This window comes from Triticum dicoccoides, chromosome 7A, assembly GCF_002162155.2.
Source record: "Triticum dicoccoides isolate Atlit2015 ecotype Zavitan chromosome 7A, WEW_v2.0, whole genome shotgun sequence".
Lineage (NCBI taxonomy): Eukaryota > Viridiplantae > Streptophyta > Magnoliopsida > Poales > Poaceae > Triticum > Triticum dicoccoides.
Genome location: NC_041392.1, coordinates 573,046,952 through 573,066,709, shown reverse-complemented (window position 1 = coordinate 573,066,709; position 19,758 = coordinate 573,046,952).

Genomic DNA, 19,758 nt, shown 5'->3' with positions numbered 1-19,758 from the left:
ACACACCAACAACCGAAGTCGTCGGCAAAAGGAAGCCGGCACGGGAAGATTGGCCTTTCCTGGCGGTGGCTAGGGTTTCAGCCGCCAGGACGAGAGGAAAAACAGGAACGTGCTACTTCACCGCCTGATATTTCACGGGATGCGTCATGGCAAATTGCCAATTAGAGCGAAAATACCGCCCCAAATAAATCGCTCAAAAAAAAGAGAGACCGCCGCGAATTCCACCTATTCCTGACCATCCAATCTCAGCCGCGAAGCCTTGCAGATCGGACGGCTGAGAGAGGGCACCCGCCAAACCCTAGCTACCACCCTCATCCATAAATACCAACCCCAGGCAGGCTCCCCGCCGCCGCAACCTTCTTCGTGCTTCAACCAACCCTTGCTATCCCATCTCCCTGTCCTTATTTTGACTTGTTTATGAACAAGTTGGGATTGACAATGAATCGATTAGTTAATCGCCTACTTGCGTGCAGTCCACTTGCTGTTTTCTTTGGTTCCATTCGTGCGTTTTCGATTCGTCTCCTGATGATTTTGTTATTCCAACTTGTTACTTGTTGGGGATGGGGAGGAGTGCAGATGACGACATGCATATCCTGCTTAAGGAGCAGAAGCTGGCTCTCCGGAGCAAGCCGTGTTGCTCTACTTCCATGACTCTGATGCGCGCTGCCTCCCCCTTTACCTCGCCTCCCGTGTTTCCGGATCTTCTGGTCTTTGGCTCGGGCATACTGCATTTGTTGTGACTTTAAATTTCTTATGTTTTTGTTGTTTTTGGATCTTTCCTCTTGGGATTTCTCTCGTTTTGCTTTTCTTCCGGATTTGAATCGTAAATCTAATGTCAGGGCGCCGTAACAACGAATCTGAACGGATTGTATTGATACATTTTTATTTAGTAACAACGGATCTGAACACAATGTATCGATATAGTTCAACTGGCCTTCGATTTTCATTTTTGTTTAAAAGCAGATACAACACGAGGCTACAAGTCGTTTTACTAGCACTGAAACAAGCAAGTAGGGTATGAAGGCATACGTCATACGAGTAGGAAAGCACTACATAACTCAGAGAATGTATTGCAAAATGACGCAGAAGACCTACACGTTCCTCGTGAAAGCCCGACGCCCCATCTCTCCGCCGTCGGCCCAAACCTGGAGCAGGAGTAGCCCCTTGCCAGAGTGGTGTTCACGAACAACAGCAGTCACCAGTTCAAAAGAACCGGATCTAAATTCCCAGACAAATGTCTATCGGAGACGCCCCTCGTTTAGGATGCTACCCGAGCCGCTCCTGCACCCGGTCCGTGGTCGACGCCAACTCACAGGTAACAGATGATCAGATCCCTCTCCCACAAGCCGCCAACGACCCTCTTCTCCTGGTTGGAGCAAGAGCCAGGGTACCTTTATTCAAGAACTCCACGTGACTCTAACGCGCCGAAGACCCGGGTGAAGCCCCGCACATATTGTTGACAGCAAAATAGTTGCGTAGCAACTAAATTATCGAACAGGTTACCCGGTCGAGAAACAGAAACTTCAACGGATCGATAGCAAAAGGAACCTAAGGCCTTCCACTACGTAGGCCAAAAGTGATGCCAAATTTATTTTTTGATATTTGGCACCGATGCCCTACATTGTCAAGCCGATGCCAAATAAAAATTCATGGGCACCGGAGCATCTACTTGCTCCGAAGCCAAATCCATCGAGCAAATAAAGTAAGGGCGTTCTATTGTAGTGAGTCAGGAAGGAGGGCAGTGAGCCAGGAAGGAGAGACGCTGGCAGTGGGGTGTCTTGGCCTGGTCTATACTATTTTATGTATGTGGGTCCAAGCTTCAATCGTTGCTAACTTCTCAACATGGTGTGAGCGGTGCTAAATATTTTGTATCTGACATAGATGTGTATGTGGTAAACTTTTTAGAGTTTTGGCACCTAATACATAGTGAAAGGCCTAAGTGGCGTCTATGCCCCGTTTGCTGGGTGCAGCAGTGTAGGAGATCTTGAACAGTTGTTGAGCCGTTGTTCGTAGATTGCATCTCATCATCGAAGACAACCATGAGAACCCTCACAAAGACCTTTTGGTGGCCACCACAGTCCGTAGTGAGGCTGTAGTGGTCACCACTCGGACCAACACCGATGGCAGAGCACAACATGGTTGACTGCCATTTTGTCGAAAACAGCTCTGCCCATGCCCGTCGGTCAACGGGTTAACATGGTTAGATCTAGAGCACGAAAGGCAGATCCCACTTACCGATGCACACCCACACGAAATGCACCCGTCCCTAGACCAAGAGTGCACTGGCTACCAAAACGATGCCGCTCCTCTTGATCGGAGCACTACACCTGGCCTGAGCACGCCAACCTCACACCTGAACCATGCCTTCACGTCGTTGCCTTGCAACCGCGCCTAGGAAGCCTAGATCCGTGCCATCGTCGGGCGGAGGATGAAAGCCCCGCCGTCGTCCTTAGAGACTTGAGGGCTTGCCCTCCGGCCCTTTTTGGTAGCGGTGAGGAGGAGGGGGAGGAAGAGAAAGCCGGTGGCAGCGAGGTTGGTCAGCAACCAGAGTTGTTCGTGAAGAGACGCGGGGGCCTCCAGAATTTTAGGATCAGACGTTTGCTCTTGTTGTGCTCAACCTTGCCCGGATTACTTTCGACTGACCCAACAACACTCTTTCCTAACACACACGCGACCCTTCTCGAGAGCTACACTAGAGAGGAGGAATCGGTGGCATCTTCATCTTTCTGGTCCTTCAATCACCGTCTCCGGGTGCCCTCGGGGCGGTTGGAGGTTGGGGGAACCACAGATCCAGCTGGGACATGTATATATGTTGACGGCTAAATTTGACAGAGTAGAAATATGGACCGTGAATCAAAACATTAGTCTCAATGATGTTGATCTGCTAGCGTGTGTTCTAAGCTAAAGGTTGTTGTCTCCAAAACAAAAGGGTGAAGGTTGCTCCCTAAGTGAAGATGTCCACACGCCTATGGAGTTGAAATGGTAGGTTAGTACATGAAGTTTTAGATTCAGACTTCGGTATTATTCATGTATGGAGTAATCAATTTGTCGGATGAGATTGTTGTGATAGAAGTACGCTTGGTTTTTTGTGGACTTCGAGAGGAGCGGGCGCGGCTGGTTTGCCTAGTTTTTATTTTCAGGGATGTATTTAGATCTCAGTCGACAGAGACTTAACCAAGTCTTAAAATAGGCTTTTGCCTCACTTTTTATAGATAAAGCAATGGTCCATACATCAAGCATCCGAGTCTCATACGAAGAACGATAGTTGGGACCACAACACAGACAAGCCTAAGAAAGCATAAAAGAAATAAGAAAAAAAGCCACCTAGTGATAGCCGCCAAGCGACACTAAGATGATGATAGCCAATGCGAGCAAGGAATTTGAATAAAGAGTCAGACGCCTTCCTTGGAAAGACCTTCTCAATCACCATTGTATTATGAGTCGTTCATAGTGTCCAAGACATTGCCGCAAAGATAAGCCAAAATAGGCGGCGGTGTTGCTACAATTGCGTAGCCATGTACTGGAAAAAGCCCACAAGGTTCAGGGCCTCCCAGTCGGGCCACAATGTATCGTGTACGAACGTCCTTAGCACCCTTGTCGCCGTACAGGAGAATAAGATATGGGTCTTGGTTGCGCAGAGGGGGCACAGGCCATTCCCTGGGTCATGCCTCTTAAGTACCTCTGTCCCTGAAGGGAGGCGATTTTGAAGTAACTTCCACACAAAGATTTTAATCTTTAGGGGAACGGGGGCTTTCGACAATGGTGCTAGCCAAGGTGTGGAAGGTGACTGGCATAGAGCATTGTATGTCGTGCTAACCGAAAACTCCGCCATCAGGGCGAGCCGCCATGACACAGTGTCCGAATAGTTCGGAAGCATCAGTGGTACGGCAGCCCGAAGTCTAGACCAGTCTTCACTCTCTGCTTGCCCAAAAGTACGACAGAATTGGATATTCCACTGTCCAGCATGGAGTGCCGAGGAGGCAAGTGCGGACGGGTCCACACAGATTGAGAATAATCCAGGGAAACTCACGTGTAGTGGCTTAGTACCCAACCAGGGTCCAGCCAGAATTGGGTCCCGCCCCATTCCCTATGGAGAAGGAAATCCCTAGGCTGATGCCCTCCTTGATCCTTTGGATGGAGCGCCAAAACATTCCTCCTGTCCGAGAGCATGCTAGGAGGGGCTCACCTCGAAGGTATTTTGCCCGAAGCTGAAGCCATAGGCCTCCCTCACCGCGTAGGATCTGCCAGACCCATCTCAACCTGAGCGCGACGTTCATACGTCGGGAGGCCACAATGCCCAGACCCCCTTGGTCCTTGGGCAAACAAATGTCTGCCCACTTGACCATGTGATACTTTCGGCAGCCATCAACTGTTTGCCAAAAGAGCCCGACGAGGTTGAGGGAGTCCTGGATGAAGGGGTCCTCGGGCGTCCGGGCTATGTAACATGGGCCGGACTGATGGGCTATGAAGATACAAGACATAAGAATTCCTCCCGTGTCCGGATGGGACTCTCCTTTGCGTGGATGGCAAGCTTGGCGTTCGGATATGTAGATTCCTTCCTTTGTAAACCGACTCTGTACAACCCCAGGCCCATCCGTGTCTATATAAACCGGAGGGTTTAGTCCATAGAGGCAAGATCATAATCATACAAGCTAGACTTCTAGGGTTTAGCCACAACGATCTCGTGGTAGATCAACTCTTGTAATCCTCATATTCATCAATATCAATCAAGCAGGACATAGGGTATTACCTCCATCAAGAGGGCCCGAACCTGGGTAAACACCGTGCCCCTTGTCTTATGTTACCATCGACCCTAGATGCACAGTTCGGGACCCCCTACCCGATATCTGCCGTTTTTTGACACCGACATTGGTGCTTTCATTGAGAGTTCCACTGTGTCGTCGCCAAAAGGTTCGATGGCTCTATCAATCATCTACAACAATACTGCCCTGGGTGAGGTTTTCCTCCCCGGTCAGATCTTTGTGTTCGACGGCTTCGCACTGCGGGCCAACTCGTTTGGCCATCTAGAGCAGATCGAAAGCTACGCCCCAGGTCACCAAATTAGTTTTGGAAACTTGGATTATGTCGCTGACATTCGAGGAGACTTGATCTTCCAAGGATTCACGACCCCAACCTCTGCCTTGGCCTTAGAGCCAGAGCGCGTCGCCAGGTCCGAAGACGGGATTTCTAAACCCGCCGGACTATCTGTGGCCACTGGGCCCCAGTACGGGAGAGCCGGAGGAAGCAATGTCGCTGGCAACCATCACAAAGCTGGACTCTTCCCTGGACATTGGCTTCGAACTCTCGGAGTCAGCATCGTGTGAGCTCGGCCGAGGAATCCCCTTCCTGCCGTTCTCCATGGGTTCTCTTCTCCCTGGCCAAACCTCGCCTTTAAGCGAGGCTCTGGACTTGATGCGATCCCTCATCACTACAGAGGAGCAATGTCCGAACTACGCCCAACCCGGACTAGGGGCTGAGAGCGGGGAATTTTATGTCCCACCCACCACCCGCTTCATTGCCACAGTCGAGGACTTAACTGACATGCTCGATTACGGCTCCGAAGACATCGACGGTATGGACGACGATTCTGGAGAAGAGCAGGCCCAAAGCCCGCCGTTTACCGGATGTTGGACGGTTCGTATGACGTGTACATGGTGGATGCACCCAAGGAGGGTGACGACGATAATGAGAAAAATCCAGTAAAGGATAAACCTTCTGAGATACAACCAAAACGCCGATGACGCCGACCTAAATCGCGCCGCAGCAAAGACAACAATACCGGCACGGGAGACAACAATACTCCGGACGATGCCAAAGACCAAGAAAACCCCGTCGAGCAAAACTCCGAACAAGACGGTCGGGAGGATGGGCAAGTTAGCCCTGATGAAAAGGACGCAAACAAAGACTCGGAGGATAGTAATTACCTTCCACCCTCCGAGGATGAGGTGAGTGTTGGGTTTCGTAGTAATTTCAAAATTTTCCTACGCTCACGCAAGATCATGTGATGCATAGCAACGAGATGAGAGAGTGTTGTCTACGTACCCACGCAGACCGACTGCGGAAGCGTTGACGCAACGTAGAGGAAGTAGTCGTACGTCTTCACGATTCAACCGATCAAGCACCGAAACTACGGCACCTTCGAGTTCGAGCACACATTCAGCTCGATGATGATCCCCGGACTCCGATCCAGCAAAGTGTCGGGGAAGAGTTCCGTCAGCACGACGGCGTGGTGACGATCTTGATGCACTACAGCAGCAGGGCTTCGCCTAAACTCCGCTACAGTATTATCGAGGACTATGGTGGCTGGGGGCACCGCACACGGCTAAGGAATAGGTCACGTGGATCAACTTGTGTGTTTCTGGGGTGCCTCTGCCTCAGTATATAAAGGACTAGAGGGGGGAGGCTGGCCGACCATAGGAGGCGCGCCAGGAGAGTCCTACTCCCTCTGGGAGTAGGATTCCCCCGCCCCCCCAATCCTAGTTGGAATAGGATTCGCGGAGGGGGAAAAGAGAGAGAGGGGGCCGACCACCTCTCCTAGTCCTAATAGGACTAGGGGAAGGGGGAGGCGTGCAGCCCATGTAGGGCTGCCTCTTCTCCTTTCCACTAAGGCCCATCATGGCCCATTTAGCTCCCGTGGGGTTCCGGTAACCTCCCCGGTACTCCGGTAAAATCCTACTCCCAGGCTTCCCCACGGGAGCTAAATGGGCCATGATGGGCCTTAGTATTACCCATGTAGGGCTGCCTCTTCTCCTTGCCTGAGATAACGAGATCGAATCTCGTTACCGGCAAGTCTCTTTACTCGTTCTGTAATACATCATCTCGCAACTAACTCATTAGTTGCAATGCTTGCAAGGCTTATGTGATGTGCATTACCGAGAGGGCCCAGAGATACCTCTCCGACAATCGGAGTGACAAAACCTAATCTCGAAATACGCCAACCCAACATGTACCTTTGGAGACACCTGTAGTACTCCTTTATAATCACCCAGTTACGTTGTGACGTTTGGTAGTACCCAAAGTGTTCCTTCGGTAAACGGGAGTTGCATAATCTTATAGTTATAGGAACATGTATAAGTCATGAAGAAAGCAATAGCAACATACTAAACGATCGGGTGCTAAGCTAATGGAATGGGTCATGTCAATCAGATCATTCTCTTAATGATGTGATCTTGTTAATCAAATAACAACTCATTGTTCATGGTTAGGAAACATAACCATCTTTGATTAACGAGCTAGTCAAGTAGAGGCATACTAGTGACACTTTGTTTGTCTATGTATTCACACATGTATTATGTTTCCGGTTAATACAATTCTAGCATGAATAATGAACCTTTATCATGATTATAAGGAAATAAATAATAACTTTATTATTGCCTCTAGGGCATATTTCCTTCAGTCTCCCACTTGCACTAGAGTTAATAATCTAGATTACACCGTAATGATTCTAACACCCATGGAGCCTTGGTGCCGATCATGTTTTGCTCGTGGAAGAGGCTTAGTCAACGGGTCTGCAACATTCAGATCCGTATGTATCTTGCAAATCTCTATGTCTCCCACCTGGACTAGATCCCGGATGGAATTGAAGCGTCTCTTGATGTGCTTGGTTCTCTTGTGAAATCTGGATTCCTTTGCCAAGGCAATTGCACCAGTATTGTCACAAAAGATTTTCATTGGACCCGATGCACTAGGTATGATACCTAGATCGGATATGAACTCCTTCATCCAGACTCCTTCGTTCGCTGCTTCCGAAGCAGCTATGTACTCCGCTTCACATGTAGATCCCGCTACGACGCTTTGTTTAGAACTGCACCAACTGATAGCTCCATCGTTTAATGTAAACACGTATCCGGTTTGCGATTTAAAATCGTCCGGATCAGTGTCAAAGCTTGCATCAATGTAACCTTTTACGACGAGCTCTTTGTCACCTCCATATACGAGAAACATATCCTTAGTCCTTTTCAGGTATTTCAGGATGTTCTTGACCGCTGTCCAGTGATCCACTCCTGGATTACTTTGGTACCTCCCTGCTAGACTTATAGCAAGGCACACATCAGGTCTGGTACACAACATTGCATACATGATAGATCCTATCGCTGATGCATAGGGAACATCTTTCATATTCTCTCTATCTTCTGCAGTGGTCGGGCATTGAGTCTTACTCAATTTCACACCTTGTAACACAGGCAAGAATCCTTTCTTTGCTTGATCCATTTTGAACTTCTTCAAAATCTTGTCAAGGTATGTGCTTTGTGAAAGTCCAATTAAGCGTTTTGATCTATCTCTATAGATCTTTATGCCTAATATGTAAGCAGCTTCACCGAGGTCTTTCATTGAAAAACTCTTATTCAAGTATCCCTTTATGCTATCCAGAAATTCTATATTATTTCCAATCAGTAATATGTCATCCACATATAATATCAGAAATGCTACAGAGCTCCCACTCACTTTGTTGTAAATACAGGCTTCACCGAAAGTCTGTATAAAACCAAATGCTTTGATCACACTATCAAAGCGTTTATTCCAACTCCGAGAGGCTTGAACTAGTCCATAAATGGATCGCTGGAGCTTGCACACTTTGTTAGCTCCCTTTGGATCGACAAAACCTTCTGGTTGCATCATATACAACTCTTCTTCCAGAAATCCATTCAGGAATGCAGTTTTGACATCCATTTGCCAAATTTCATAATCATAAAATGCGACAATTGCTAACATGATTCGGACAGACTTAAGCATCGCTACAGGTGAGAAAGTCTCATCGTAGTCAATCCCTTGAACTTGTCGAAAACCTTTTGCGACAAGTCGAGCTTTGTAGACAGTAACATTACCGTCAGCGTCAGTCTTCTTCTTGAAGATCCATTTATTCTCAATTGCTTGCCGATCATCGGGCAAGTCAACCAAAGTCCATACTTTTTTCTCATACATGGATCCCATCTCAGATTTCATGGCTTCAAGCCATTTTGCGGAATCTGGGCTCACCATTGCTTCTTCATAGTTCGTAGGTTCATCATGATCTAGTAGCATGACTTCCAGAACAGGATTACCGTACCACTCTGGCACGGATCTCACTCTGGTTGATCTACGAGGTTTAGTAGTATCTTGATCTGAAATTTCATGATCATTATCACTAGTTTCCTCATTAACTGGTGTAGGTGTCACTGGAACAGTTTTCTGTGATGTACTACTTTCCAGTAAGGGAGCAGGTACGGTTACCTCGTCAAGTTCTACTTTCCTCCCACTCACTTCTTTCGAGAGAAACTCCTTCTCTAGAAAGTTTCTGAATTTAGCAACAAAAGTCTTGCCTTCGGATCTGTGATAGAAGGTGTATCCAATAGTTTCCTTTGGATATCCTATGAAGACACATTTCTCCGATTTGGGTTCGAGCTTATCAGGTTGAAGCTTTTTAACATAAGCATCGCAACCCCAAACTTTCAGAAATGACAACTTTGGTTTCTTGCCAAACCATAGTTCATAAGGCGTCGTCTCAACGGATTTTGATGGTGCCCTATTTAACGTGAATGCGGCCGTCTCTAGAGCGTATCCCCAAAACGATAGCGGTAAATCAGTAAGAGACATCATAGATCACACCATATCTAGTAAAGTACGATTATGACGTTCAGACACACCATTACGCTGTGGTGTTCCGGGTGGCGTGAGTTGTGAAACTATTCCACAATTTTTCAAATGTACACCAAACTCGTAACTCAAATATTCTCCTCCACGATTAGATCGTAGAAACTTTATTTTGTTGCTACGATGATTTTCAACTTCACTCTGAAATTCCTTGAACTTTTCAAATGTTTCAGACTTATGTTTCATTAAGTAGATATACCCATATCTGCTTAAATCATCTGTGAAGGTGAGAAAATAACGATATCCGCCACGAGCCTCAATATTCATCAGACCACATACATCTGTATGTATGATTTCCAACAAATCTGTTGCTCTCTCCATAGTACCGGAGAACGGTGTTTTGGTCATCTTGCCCATGAGGCACGGTTCGCAAGTACCAAGTGATTCATAATCAAGTGGTTCCAAAAGTCCATCAGAATGGAGTTTCTTCATGCGCTTTACACCGATATGACCTAAACGGCAGTGCCACAAATAAGTTGCACTCTCATTATCAACTCTGCATCTTTTGGCTTCAACATGAATATGTGTGTTACTACTATCGAGATTCAACAAGAATAGACCACTCTTCAAGGGTGCTTGACCATAAAAGATATTACTCATATAAATAGAACAACCATTATTCTCTGATTTAAATGAATAACCATCTCGCATCAAACAAGATCCAGATATAATGTTCATGCTTAACGCTGGCACCAAATAACAATTATTTAGGTCTAATACTAATCCCGAAGGTAGATGTAGAGGTAGCGTGCCGACTGCGATCACATCAACTTTGGAACCGTTTCCCACGCGCATCGTCACCTCGTCCTTAACCAATCTTCGCTTGATCCGTAGTCCCTGTTTCGAGTTGCAAATATTAGCAACAGAACCAATATCAAATACCCAGGTGCTACTGCGAGCATTAGTAAGGTACACATCAATAACATGTATATCACATATACCTTTGTTCACCTTGCCATCCTTCTTATCCACCAAATACTTGGGGCAGTTCCGCTTCCAGTGACCAGTCTGCTTGCAATAGAAGCACTCAGTTTCAGGCTTAGGTCCAGGTTTGGGTTTCTTCTCTTGAGTAGCAACTTGTTTGCCATTCTTTTTGAAGTTCCCCTTCTTCTTCCCTTTGCCCCTTTTCTTGAAACTAGTGGTCTTGCTGACCATCAACACTTGATGCTCCTTCTTGATTTCTACCTCCGCAGCTTTCAGCATCGCGAAGAGCTCGGGAATAGTCTTGTTCATCCCTTGCATATTATAGTTCATCACGAAGCTCTTGTAGCTTGGTGGCAGTGATTGAAGAATTCTGTCAATGACGCAATCATCTGGAAGATTAACTCCCAATTGAATCAAGTGATTATTATACCCAGAAATTTTGAGTATATGCTCACTGACAGAACTGTTCTCCTCCATCTTGCAGCTATAGAACTTATTGGAGACTTCATATCTCTCAATTCAGGCATTTGCTTGAAATATTAACTTCAACTCCTGGAACATCTCATATGCTCCATGACGTTCAAAACGTCGTTGAAGTCCCGATTCTAAGCCGTAAAGCATGGCACACTGAACTATCGAGTAGTCATCAGCTTTGCTCTGCCAGACGTTCATAACATCCGGCGTTGCTCCTGCAGCAGGCCTGGCACCCAGCGGTGCTTCCAGGACGTAATTCTTATGTGCAGCAATGAGGATAATCCTCAAGTTACGGACCCAGTCCGTGTAATTGCTACCATCATCTTTCAACTTTGTTTTCTCAAGGAACGCATTAAAATTCAACGGAACAACAGCACGAGCCATCTATCTACAATCAAACATCAACAAGCAAGATACTAATCAGGTACTAAGTTTCATGATAAATTTAAGTTTAGTTAATCAAATTAATTAAAGAACTCCCACTTAGATAGACATCCCTCTAATCCTCTAAGTGATTACGTGATCCAAATCAACTAAACCATAACCGATCATCACGTGAGATGGAGTAGTTTTGAATGGTGAACATCGTTATGCTGATCATATCTACTATATGATTCGCGCTCGACCTTTCGGTCTCCGTGTTCCGAGGCCATATCTGTATATGCTTGGCTCGTCAAGTATAACCTGAGTATTCCGCGTGTGCAACTGTTTTGCACCTGTTGTATTTGAACGTAGAACCTATCACACCCGATCATCACGTGGTGTCTCAGCACGAAGAACTTTCGCAACGGTGCATACTCAGGGAGAACACTTCTTGATAATTTAGTGAGAGATCATCTTATAATGCTACCGTCAATCAAAGCAAGATAAGATGCATAAAAGGATAAACATCACATGCAATCAATATAAGTGATATGATATGGCCATCATCATCTTGTGCTTGTGATCTCCATCTCCGAAGCACCGTCGTGATCACCATCGTCACCGGCGTGACACCTTGATCTCCATCGTAGCATCGTTGTCGTCTCGCCAAACTTGTGCTTCCACGACTATTACTACCGCTTAGTAATAAAGTAAAGCATTACATCGCGATTTCATTGCATACAATAAAACGACAACCATAAGGCTCCTGCCAGTTGCCGATAACTCAGTTACAAAACATGATCATCTCATACAATAAAATTCAGCATCATGTCTTGACCATATCACATCACAACATGCCCCGCAAAAACAAGTTAGACGCTCTCTACTTTGTTGTTGCAAGTTTTACGTGGCTGCTACGGGCTTAAGCAAGAACCAATCTCACCTACGCATCAAAACCACAACGATAGTTTGTCAAATAGACTCTGTTTTAACCTTCGCAAGGACCGGGCGTAGCCATACTTGGTTCAACTAAAGTTGGAGAGACAGTCGCCCGCAAGCCACCTATGTGCAAAGCACGTCGGGGGAACCGGTCTCGCGTAAGCGTACGCGTAATGTTGGTCGGGTCGTCTCGTCCAACAATGCCGCCGAACCAAAGTATGACATGCTGGTAGGCAGTATGACTTATATCGCCCACAACTCACTTGTGTTCTACTCGTGCATATAACATTAACATAAATAACCTAGGCTCGGATGCCACTGTTGGGTTTCGTAGTAATTTCAAAATTTTCCTACGCTCACGCAAGATCATGTGATGCATAGCAACGAGATGGGAGAGTGTTGTCTACGTACCCACGCAGACCGACTGCGGAAGCGTTGACGCAACGTAGAGGAAGTAGTCGTACGTCTTCACGATCCAACCGATCAAGCACCGAAACTATGGCACCTCCGAGTTCGAGCACACGTTCAACTCGATGACGATCCCCGGACTCCGATCCAGCAAAGTGTTGGGGAAGAGTTCCGTCAGCACGACGGCGTGGTGACGATCTTGATGCACTACAGTAGCAGGGCTTCGCCTAAACTCCGCTACAGTATTATCGAGGACTATGGTGGCTGGGGGCACCGCACACGGCTAAGGAATAGATCACGTGGATCAACTTGTGTGTTTCTGGGGTGCCTCTGCCTTAGTATATAAAGGACTAGAGGGGGGAGGCTGTCCGGCCATAGGAGGCGCGCCAGGAGAGTCCTACTCCCTCTGGGAGTAGGATTCCCCCCCCCCCCAATCCTAGTTGGAATAGGATTCGCGGAGGGGGAAAAGAGAGAGAGGGGGCCGGCCACCTCTCCTAGTCCTAATAGGACTAGGGGAAGGGGGAGGCATGCAGCCCATGTAGGGCTGCCTCTTCTCCTTTCCACTAAGGCCCATCATGGCCCATTTAGCTCCCGGGGGGTTCCGGTAACCTTCCCGGTACTCCGGTAAAATCCCGATTTCACCCGGAACACTTCCGATATCCAAACATAGGCTTCCAATATATCAATCTTTACGTCTCGACCATTTCGAGACTCCTCGTCATGTCCGTGATCACATCCGGGACTCCGAACAACCTTCGGTACATCAAAATGCATAAACTCATAATATAACTGTCATCGTAACCTTAAGCGTGCGGACCCTACGGGTTCGAGAACAATGTAGACATGACCGAGACATGTCTCCGGTCAATAACCAATAGCGGGACCTGGATGCCCATATTGGCTCCTACATATTCTACGAAGATCTTTATCGGTCAGACCGCATAACAACATACGTTGTTCCCTTTGTCATCGGTATGTTACTTGCCCGAGATTCGATCGTCGGTATCCAATACCTAGTTCAATCTCATTACCGGCAAGTCTCTTTACTCGTTCTATAATACATCATCTCGCAACTAACTCATTAGTTGCAATGATTGCAAGGCTTATGTGATGTGCATTACCGAGAGGGCCCAGAGATACCTCTCCGACAATCGGAGTGACAAAACCTAATCTCGAAATACGCCAACCCAACATATACCTTTGGAGACACCTGTAGTACTCCTTTATAATCACCCAGTTACGTTGTGACGTTTGGTAGTACCCAAAGTGTTCCTCCGATAAACGGGAGTTGCATAATCTCATAGTTATAGGAACATGTATAAGTCATGAAGAAAGCAATAGCAACATACTAAACGATCGGGTGCTAAGCTAATGGAATGGGTCATGTCAATCAGATCATTCTCTTAATGATGTGATCTCGTTAATCAAATAACAACTCATTGTTCATGGTTAGGAAACATAACCATCTTTGATTAACGAGCTAGTCAAGTAGAGGCATACTAGTGACACTTTGTTTGTCTATGTATTCACACATGTATTATGTTTCCGGTTAATACAATTCTAGCATGAATAATAAACCTTTATCATGATTATAAGGAAATAAATAATAACTTTATTATTGCCTCTAGGGAATATTTCCTTCAGTGAGCCTCGGCGACGAAGAATTTATCGTGCCTGAGGAACCTCTCGAGCAGGAGCGCTTTAAGCAACGGTTAATAGCCACTGCAAGGAGCCTGAAAAAGAAACAACAGCAGCTTCAAGCTGATCAAGATCTACTCAACGGCGGATGTACTAATGTTCTGGCAGCCGAGGAATACGGCCTCGTGCGCCCAACCAAAAGCTACCCGAGGCGTAAACCGCTACCTTAATTCGACGACGAGGCACTTGAGCCCGTACCCGTGGCGCGTAATGCGGCTGACCGACCACCACTTGGCCGGGACAAAACTGCAACTCAAGCCAAACACCGGCCAATAATATCTCGCCGTAAACATAGAGACACAACAACTCGGGGACACACATATGACCTGCGGCCGGACCTAAAGAATAAAGTAGGTCCGGTAAGGTCGATCTACGGATCACGGGGGCGTGCCTCGACTCGTGACGACGGCTATCAAGCCAAACATGACAAGCATAATCACGCCCGGGCCGAAAGCCGCAGACAGACTCCATCTGAACTACGTCGCGACCTGGCCCGATATAGAGGCGCCGCACACCCCCTCTGCTTCACTGACAAAGTAATGGAGCATGAATTTCTAGAAGGGTTTAAACCCGTAAATATCGAATCATATGATGGAACAACAGATCCCGCATTATGGATTGAGGACTTTCTTCTCCATATTCATATGGCCCGCGGTGATGACCTTCATGCCATCAAATATCTCCCCTTAAAACTCAAGGGACCAGCTCGGCACTGGTTAAACAGTCTGCCTGAAAACTCTATTGGAAGCTGGGAGGACCTGGAAGACGCCTTCCGTGATGACTTCCAAGGCACATACGTTAGACCTCCGGATGCCGATGACTTATGTCACATAGTTCAACAACCCGGAGAGTTAGCCAGGAAATTCTGGCCCGGAGAGTTAACCAGGATGCCGAAGCCCTAGCGGCCTTTAAGCATAGCATCTGTGACGAATGGCTCACCCGACACCTCGGCCAAGAAAAGCCGAAGTCTATGGCGGCCTTCACGACACTTATGACCCGCTTTTGTGCGGACGAAGATAGTTGGCTAGCCCGTAGCAATAATAATGCAAGCGAACTTGGCACCTCCGAAGCCAAGAATAGCAACGACAAGCCCTGACGCAACAGACATAAGCGAATAAACAATAGTGACAATACTGATGACACAACGGTCAACGCCGGATTCAGTGGCTCCAAGTCCGGTCAGTGGAAGAAGCCATATAAAAGGAACAATTTGGGCTCTTCCAGCCTGGACCGCATACTCGTTCGTCCATGTCAGATCCACGGCACCCCTGATAAACCATCCAATCATACCCACCGGAGTTGTTGGGTCTTTAAACAGGCCGGCAAGTTAAATGTCAAAGACAAGGAGAAGGGGTCGCAAAGCGAGAATGACGACGAGGAGCCCCGTCCGCCGAACACAGGGGGGCAGAAGAAGTTTCCCCCAGCTTAAAACGGTGAACATGATATACTTACCCATATCCCCAAGAGGGAGTGCAAACGCGCGCTTAGGGACGTCTATGCGATAGAGCCCGTCGCCCCAAAATTCAACCCATGGTCGTCCTGCCCGATCACTTTCGATTGCAGGGACTATCCGACCAGTATCCGTCATGGCGGTTCAGCCGCACTAGTCCTCGACCCAATCATCAATGGATTCCACCTCACGCGAGTCCTCATGGACGGTGCCAGCAGCCTCAACCTGCTCTATCAGGATACAGTCCGAAAATGGGCATCGATCCATCAAGGATCAAGCCCACAAAAAATACCTTTAAAGGAGTAATACCAGGTGTAGAGGCCCGCTGCACGGGTTCAATCACATTGGAAGTTATCTTCGGATCTCCGGACACCTTCCGAAGCGAAGAATTGATCTTCGACTTCGTCCCCTTCCGCAGTGGCTATCACGCACTGCTCGGACGAACTACATTTGCTCGATTCAATGCGGTGCCACATTATGCTTATCTCAAACTTAAGATGCCCGGACCACGTGGTGTCATAATAGTCAACGGAAACACGGAGCGCTCCCTCCATACTGAGGAGCACACCGTGGCCCTAGCAACAGAAGTACATAGCGGCCTTATCAAGCAGAACCTTAATTCGGCGGCCAAGCTCTCAGACACTGTCAAACGAGTCCGGACTACTCTGCAGCAGAACAGTCCAGCCCGTCAGGAGCTCGACTAGCAATTCAGCATTCGTCTCAGTCCCGACCAACTGGCGGCATACATACCACGCATAAATAACTACGCACTCAAAATACCATGGGCATAGACGGAAGTGTAACTTGATTGTGGTCCATCATACGGCTCACACACATAATTTTCCTTTTCCTTTTTACCATTTTTTGGTCTCTTTTTCACAGGCCCCTCCCTGACGGCCTGAGCATCGGTCCTTTTGAAGGATAGATACACCAAGGCGGCAAGCAATACAGACGTGTGGGGGAATCTCTAGATGTTCTTCTTGACGATCGTTCTACCTGTTTTCGGCACCCGCATGCAGCTCCCCCTTGGTCTTGGCATGTCAAATAGCCAGGTTGCTTATCGCACTATTTGAACAAATACGCTTTGACGCATTAATCAAATTATAATGGAAATAGTTTGTGGCCCAACTTACGTGGCACTAGCTTACTACTTCATTTTATCATTCTTATCGATTGCACCCGTACACTTTGGTACGCTTTGATTCGCCACGGGCTTCACTATGCCCCATGCTACGGCGACAAAGTCCAAACACTTTTTATAGTACAGTTCGACACCCTGAATTTTAGCATTATATGCATCGGCTCCGAATCATGTCTTTGGTCAATGGTTGGGTTGCCCGGCTCCTGTGCTTGCTACCTTACATTCCGTCCTATTAGCTAGGGTAGTAAAGGGAGAACTACCACGATTGTGTTTCTGGTTTATCCGAGAAAACACCTCAGTAGAGAAAGCCGAAAACTGACTGTCATGATACAGCGAGAGCTGGTCAGCTATTCGAAGGTTACAAATCTTTTGCGATTTTTTCCGCATTATGTGACGAATCGGCCTCTATCCGATCAGGTATCTACAGCACCCTAGTCCGGATTAAATTCTAACTAGGGGCTGCACCTACATTTCTATTGTCAAACTCCTATGACTAAGTGAGAGTGCTAAAGCCACATAGTCCGATTGCCTGGTTCGTTGCGCTAAACACCTCCTTCAAGGACCAAACTATTGGATCAAGAGTGTTTAGATTTATCCTGAACACCCCCGTACTACCTACGCGGGGGCTGAAGCCGACGACTGGCCAACTTTCAGATTTAACAAAACGGCCGCACAGGAGGTAAAATTTTCAAACAATAAACATTATATTACATAAAGACTTTGTTTCACAATACAGGAAGGGATAACATGAATGACTTCATTCAAAGATAATGTCTTTTGAACATTAGCCCTCTATAATGCGGGATCCCTTCAGGACATCCTCAAAATACCGCTAGGGCGTGCGGTGCTCCTTACCCGCGGGCGGTCCCTCGGTGGCGAGCTTGACGGCGTCCATCTTCGTCCACTGCACCTTGACCCGGGCGAAGGCCATCCGCGCACCTTCAATGCAGACCGACTGCTTGATAGCGTCAAGCCGAGGGAAGGCATTGACCAGCCGCTTCACGAGCCCGAAGTAGCTGCTGGGTATGGCTTCGGCAAGCCATAGGCGGATTATCAAATCCTTCATGGCCAGTTCGGACACCCTATGCAGTCCGGTCAGCTGTTTCAGCTGATCGCTAAGGGGCACCGGATGCTCTGGCGCAAGGTATTGCGACCAGAATAGCTTCTCCGTCGAGCTCCCCTCTTCGGCTTGGAAGAATTCCGCAGCATCGGCAGCACTGCGCGGCTCATCCGCAAACGCCCCTGGAGAACTCCAAATCCGGGTCAGTAAGAGGAACCTTTTCTTCACATACTTGCTCTGCATAATAAAGGCCTTACCTGCCGCGATTTTTCTGGCCTCCTGGATTTCTTGGAGGGCGCCCTAGGATTCAACCCGGGCATCGTGTGCACTTGGCGGGCCTTGGCAAGTTCGGACTCTTGATCCGCAACATTGCACAACTCACATTTCTTCACGGCGTTGTGGAGCTCCTGCTGGACCTCACCAACCCAGGCCTCGTGTTTCTCGCGAGCAGCTTGTTCCTTTGCCGCTCTCTCCTGGGCTTCGGCTAGCGCCTTCTTGAGGGTCTCCACCTCGGTAGCCGCTCCTGCAAAATACCATAGCACTATGGTCAACACAAATCATTCATAATTTCTGAACCTACACAAGGTCATTGCATACCTTGATGGTCCTCCAGCTGTTTCTTCACACGATCGAGCTCTTCCTTGGTCCGCTCCAGACTCTGCTTCAGTCCGGAGACCTTAACAGCATGAGAGGTCGCAGCCAGCAAAGACGCCTGCTTATTCACATAGACACGTATGGTTAGTCTCCTACAAAAATTACTTGATCCTCTGTCCGGCTATTCTTTTCGAACACCGGACAGTGTATCAGGGGCTACTGTCTATACTATGGCAATCCTTTTGCATAAATTGCATTTCATACTTCAAAGCCTGTCAGAAGGCTTGTGCAGGCTTCGGTCAGCCCGCTCTTCGTGGACTGAATCCTCTCAACCACCGTACCCATGAGGGTACGGTGTTCCTCAACAATGGAAGCGCTTCGCAGCGCTTCCAGTAGAGTATCCGGTGCCTCTGGATGGACAGAGGTCATCGGTGGAATCGGTGCACCTCCTTCTTTCGATGGAGGCTGCTTGCCGGATTTCAGAGCCGTATAGGTATCCAGAATTGTATCCGGCTGGGGGCCAGATTGGATATGCCCCCCATCGCCGGTCTCCATGGGGATTTGCTCCCCCATGTGTCCGGCGGCCGAGGGTTCACCCTCTGGCGCCACCCTGACGGCCTCCTACATCTCTCCTTGGCCTGGGGAGGTCCTTCAGGACAACACCTCGGTGTTATCCATGGCCTTGGGAGAAGAGGCCGCGGGAAGGGACTCGCTGTCCATCACCTTCGGATCCAGCGAATTCCCCGAAGATGAGGATCGCTCGAGGTCGGAACGAGCCGGACTGCAGCACATGATTCAACATGTTAAAACCATGAAGTAAAGGAGCCGGATATGTGCGTGCGTCTTTGAGTACTTACGATTTGGCCAGGGGCTTGTCCTTGGGGCACCACTCGGAGCTGCTATCGATGTCCACGCGGAGTTGTTCACGAGGGAAACCTTCCCCTTCTTGGACGCCTCTGCCTCCAGATGCGTGGAGGCTGCCCTTTTCTTCCTCCCCCCTCCGAGGGAGAATTGCTTTCCTCCTTCTCCTCGTCGTCCTCGGTGTGGGAGGAGTGGGTCTTGGCATCTTCAGATGTC